At 49.8% G+C, this 6,000-nt stretch overlaps 1 non-coding gene across 1 annotated transcript; it reads right to left on the bottom strand.

Moving 5' to 3' along the window:
• Positions 1-4,981: 4,981 nt before the first annotated feature.
• On the bottom strand, positions 4,982-5,054 carry Trnat-ggu (transfer RNA threonine (anticodon GGU)). Its single transcript has one exon. It is a non-coding gene; the product is annotated as a tRNA-Thr (tRNA).
• Positions 5,055-6,000: the final 946 nt, after the last annotated feature.

Genomic DNA, 6,000 nt, shown 5'->3' with positions numbered 1-6,000 from the left:
GCGTGTATATCCGTCCAGTGCTGAAGATGATAAAATCAAGCACGTTTTGGAAGGTATGAATGATGATGTCTTTCACATGGTCTTGGCGAAAGACTCCTGTTCTATTACCAACGTAGCAAACCTCTCCCAGGGCTTTGACATACTTCGCAAGCTGCTAATCGTCACGCGGCACATTTCAGCTCATGACGACACTATAGAGAGTTTGATCCGTTACCCAGAAATTCCTTCTTTGTTGTCGCGCAAAGGAAGTAGTCCGTGAGGAAGTCGCCCGACAACTTCCTCTGCTTCCTCGCACTGTTGAGACTCTGTCTGCAGTTGTGCCGACGCGTACGAGCGTAATTCGTGAGCAGGTAGCTGAAGCCCTGCCGCGTACTGCCGTTATGGTTCCTCCTCATCACATTACTGCTGCGATCGCTCCACTGACAAATGCCGTCATTGGAGCGATCACAGTGAATGTCGCACGGCTTCCCTCGACACCGATTAGGATATGTGCTGACACTATCGGCATCTCTGCACATAAGGCCGAGCCATCTGCCCAGTACGCGGCAGCACCGATGAACCCAGTTCCTCCAGTTCAGCCTCCGGCTCAGTTTTACAATGACTGGAGAACGTGGGACAGTCGCCCGAACTGTGTCGGTGGCGGTTATTCGCGGACATGCTGCGAAATAATTGTCCACGTATCTGCTCCTTTCGTTACAAATGTCGACGCAAGACGATAGTCTACCGCCACCCATGGCAAGTAAACGCATCCCTTCTCTTTCCGGCACACCTCTCATGCTGTTCCTCTTCCGTCTCGTTCCTTGAAGATAACACGCTCTAGGTTAACTAAAGTCAATTTAAATTTACCGCGTTCCACGGCTCCAAGTCGGGTGGCTCGATGCCAGCGCTGCCGTACGGCGGAGACGCGCGTGAGTCGGGGCACCCTATTACAACGTTTATAGAATCACGTTGCCCAACCCCGCAAACGTTCCAAGCGGAATGCGGAATGTCTAGTGGAACCTTTCGTTTCTCTTGCCGTTTGATTTTTTCAAATTCCGCCAATTAGCGCGGGCAACAGCAGGCGACGGTTTTTCTGCAGTTGATGTAGTATTTATTTGCTATCGCAAAAAGCAAGCACTCGTAATTTTTTAATAAAAGAAATCTGCAAATATTACTCTTGTATTGATTTTCTGCCTTTTAATTGCGGAATGCCTTGTTCTTGTGCAACAACGTTCACAAGTATGAACAATAAAATCGGGCTTAGACATTCAGATACGGCTGTGAGTATGTACGACTATTTCGCAGCATGTGTTCAGTTTGTCCGGCTGGCTGAATCGTGTGACAGACAGACAGACATACAGACAGACAGGCCAAAATTTTCCCGTTCAAGTAGCCCACGAAAGACTACCGCAACTACTGTTATTGCGTTTCCCGAGCGCCGACTTATGGTTTGTCCAACCGGCGCCTGTCCAACACGATGTCTCCGATGAAGTTCAGCCCCTCACGTTCCGACTACCGCGCTTCTGGTAACCGTCGCACGTCGTCCCCGCGTCGCCACCCCCTTTCTCCCATGCGTCGACAACTAACCGCTTCCGAAGAGGAAAATTAGCCAGCGCAGTTCCAGAGGCAAGAACTACGTTACGATCGAATTGTCGAATGCATCGGTTTTCTCCCGTGGATGTTACTTACGTATTAGTCGAAGACAGACGTACACAGGTTGGTATGAACGGAGGCGCTGGTGTGTTAGTAATTAGTGCAGAATTTTGTTGTATGTTCAGAAAAGTGGTGACGCCGTCGAGTGGCTTCTCGCTGCGTACAGCGAACGCACCAGACCCTCTAGCATTGGCGCCATGCGCAGCCCGTGTCACCATCCAAGGCATCTTGTACATAACACAGTTGATTGTGAATCCTTCATATTCTTACGACGTTATTCTGGGCTGCAACTTCCTGGCGCGGCACAGTGCCGTCATCAACTGTGCGCGTGCAGAAGTCGAATTTTGTCTAAGTTGTGACCCGTATTGTGAGACCACCACCAACGTTAAACTGGTCGTCAGCGAGTACACGAAGATTCTGCCACCGTGCTATATTTACGCGCCCCTGAGCTGCGCTTCTCATCCTGATGCCACCGTGCTCTTTACGCCATCTGTGCTCTTCAGCCACCGTAGGCGCTTTCCATTGCCGTCTACTCTGTTAGCGACCCATGCTGGTGCAAGCAGTATGCTAGTCACTAATTTGTACTCGCATTAGTTATCTCTGTCGCAAGGTGAAACGCGAGGCTAGATTGAACATTTTGATCCCAAATCCGTAGATGACGTACCCGATGATACTACTCACCCTGTTATTCTGGAGCTCAGCCCAATGTCAGCCGACGACGCATCCCCTTCCCACGTATTATTAAGTTCATCGACAACGACCCCCCCCACTTAACACGAATAAACTACTGCCACTTCTTCAACGATTTTGCTCCTCTTTTGTCTGCATAAAATCCTCGCTCAGCCGAACATCAACAGTGGAACACACCTAGACACTGGCTCGCACTCACCGCTACTACAACGGCCCTACTGTGTTTCACAGAAGATCGTCGCAGTATTCATGACCATGTGGATGACATGCTCCGGCGTGGCGTTATTCGGCCCTGAAACAGCCCCTGGGCACCTCCAGTCGTTCTGGTGACGAAGAAGGATGGATAGACACCCTTTTGCACCGGTTATCGGCTACTCAACAAGATAACAAGGAAGGATATCTACCGTCTTCCACATATTGACGACGCGTTTCAGTGGTTGCAGGGGGCCGAATATTTCTCGTCGCTTGTCTTCCGTTCAGGATACTGTCAGTTGCCTACGGCAGAGGATACTCGCGCAAAGACGGCGTTTATAACACCCGAGAGACTCGACGAGTTCAACGTCCTGCCGTTCGGCCTTTGCGAAGCCCCTTCCAATTTTGAGCGCATGATGGACAACAGTCTGCGCGACTAAAATGGAAGATATGTCTCAGCTATTTGGGCTATATCGTCATTTTTCCCCATATTTCGACACCTCCTAACGGTGCCTGCCGCAAGTTCTGCCCTGCTTTGCTGGCACATATCTGCAACTAAACCTCAAGAAATGCCACTTTGCTGCACGGCGGTTAACTATTCCCGGTCACGTACCCTCGAAGGACCGAGTTCACCCCGACGCGTCTCAGCTGAGGGCTGCTTCGGAGCTCGCCCAAGCAAACCTCTACGAAGGCACTTCGGAGCTTCATAGGTCTTTGCGCCTACTTTCGACGCTTCGTCCGCAATTTTGCCACCACTGTTGCGCCATTCACGATGCGCCATTCACTGTTGCGCTTCTAACAAGCTCTCTGTGTGGAACCCTGAGTGTAAAAACGCCTTCGTTACGTTGCGGCGACTTCTTACGTCACCATGTGTTTTGCGGCATTTTGTTCCAAACGCACCTACGGAAATCCCAATAATGCCAGCGGGGTTGGTCTTGGCGCTGTACTGGCCCAACGAAAATAAGGCGGGGATGAAAACGTCATCGCCTACGAAGCCATATCCTTACCATGAGCCGAATATGACTACTACGTGACAGAGCAGGAATTCCTGGCCATTGTTCGGGCGCTGGACAAGTTCCAGCCTTATGTGCACGGTCTATCATTCCACGTGGTCACAGACCACCACGCAGTTGTCTGTCTCCCAAATAAAGGGAACAAAGAGATATAAACCTAAGAAACGCATACAAAAAAATTAGATAGAACGTGGTCTACGCCGCTCTCCAGTAGGATTCGTGGAACCTGTTTTTTCAGGAAGCATTCATGATGCTGCTGGACTGCCTCCACAGAAGATGAATGCATTCAAGACTGCAAGCGAAATTTCTGACGCATGTTCGTTTTTTTTCTGTTATACTCGTGCAATGCGTCATAAGCCAATGAGAATTGACCACGCGCCCAGTGTTCCTTCTATTCCTTCCTTTTTTTAATGCACCATATGAAACATAGCGCACAAAGTACTCCGTCCTGTTTCTGATCCATGCTATAGAACAAAACGCTCTGAATATATATATTGTAGCGTGGCGGCAGAGCCAATGACCCGAACGATGGTTGAAGGATGAGGAACAATCTATTTACAGAATTTACAATGCGGCCATAACAGCGCGCGTTGGGGCCCAGCAACTTCTTCGTCGTCTATATATATATATATATATATATATATATATATATAGGTGTGATGCAGGTTGTTTTTGTAAATGAGGAGGTTAAAATTTACCGGGCGCACAAGAGTAGAGACGCTTTGGCTACGGACAAGGACCAAATTATATTGACGGGACAAATTACAAAATAACGTGCACAAATGAACATCCAGCTAATCTAATGACAGCAGTCCTAGGATAACAAAGTCCCCTGCGAGAAGTCCCACTCCAAATTGTTCGCGCTCACGTATAGGTCCCAGTCGGTGAGTTGACTCGGTGCGCAGGGCTCGGTGCGCTGGGCTCGGTGCCCTTGGCGATGCCGGTGCTGTGCCGGTGTCGGTGTCGGTGCCGGGCCGATGAACCACACGTTGTATTCGTCCTGGGTGGTCCGTGGACACTCCCGACTGGAAGAGACCAGGTTTTGCTCGGTGTGAAGATCTCCTGAGCGTTGAAGCCCAGCTGAGAGCTTCCAGCAGAATGTGCGGCTCCGTGACGAAGACCCCCTAGGCGTTCTCGCCAAGCCGAGAGCTTCTGGAACCACCTGCTTCCTGCTTCTCCGTTGTTGTTGTTGTTGTTGATCCTGATAATTAATGCCACGACCGTCTTCTTCCTCGTCCTCTTTCCCTCTCGCGCCCTTCTTCTGCCTCCGCACACACCTCGTCTTCCTCGCTTTTACCTGCCGACTCCTGTCCGGTAAGCAGCGCCTCCTCACAATAGGACAGAAAATAAGGGTTGGCAGTCAAGAAAACCTCGGAAAGCAAAGGGGAGGTTGTGGTGGGTCGTAGAAAGAGACGAAGAATTTTCTGAGTCGAAAAGAAAGTGGGGAAAAAATGCCCGCCGGGTGGGATCCGAACCCACGACCTCCAGAATACCGGTCTGGTGCGATAACCACTACGCTACCGGCGGGGCTGTTTCCCCAGCACTTTCTCGGGTATTTATGTTAAGGTATTTTTCTTTCCTGCACTTGGGGGTGGTAGCCAGCGCCACTCGGACTACTCGGGGTGAAGGGGACCTTCTTTTTACCCCCGGGCCGTGACTCGAGTGTCTACTACGACATGTCGAGAGTGGTCGACCAGCGTTGAACCCTCTTGAGCTCCCTTTGGCAGTGCTCGGGAAACAGCCCCGCCGGTAGGGTAGTGGTTATCGCACCAGACCGGTATTCTGGAGGTCGTGGGTTGGGATCCCACCCGGCGGGAATTTTTTCACCACTTTCTTTTCGACTCAAAAAATTCTTCGTCTCTTTCTATGACCCACCACAACCTCCCCTTTGCTTTCCGAGGTTTTCTTGACTGCCAACCCTTATTTTCTGTCTTATTTCACGGAGCCCCTCATTTCCCATTTTCTGATTCGCTATATATATATATATATATATATATATATATATATATATATATATATATATATATATATATATATATATATATATATATATATATATATATATATAGGGTTTCCCCTGTCGGGTGTATCCAAGGAGGTTAACAAAATTTGCTGGAGTGGAAGGGGGGCGCCCGTAAAGTGAAGCCGCTGCGACGCCATCTTGCTAGGGGAGAAGACGCGTAGTGGTTGCAGCGCGCGTTCCGCGCGTGCGCGGAAAAGTGTTGATTCGCGTGCGCGCCATGTAACGCGATCAAAACAAGTATGGTTGGTTCGTGCGTGGCTTACGGTTGTGCAAACAGAGTAAATTCGACGCTGGGAGGCAAATTTCTCAGGTACGTTGCACCCGTGCAAGCTTATTATAAACTGGTCATGCTCGTTGCATTGTGACGTGCCGTATTTTCGCCTTCAGCGTATAATTTCTTTGCTGCTAGGTTTCCGAACGATGCTCAGTCAGTGTCTCAGTCAGAAGACA

This window comes from Haemaphysalis longicornis, unplaced genomic scaffold (genome assembly GCF_048455015.1).
Source record: "Haemaphysalis longicornis isolate Haplotype H1 unplaced genomic scaffold, Haemaphysalis longicornis Haplotype H1 scaffold_12, whole genome shotgun sequence".
NCBI lineage: Eukaryota > Metazoa > Arthropoda > Arachnida > Ixodida > Ixodidae > Haemaphysalis > Haemaphysalis longicornis.
The sequence above is the reverse complement of the archived record's forward strand: the minus strand, read 5'-3'. Positions and strand labels throughout refer to the sequence as shown.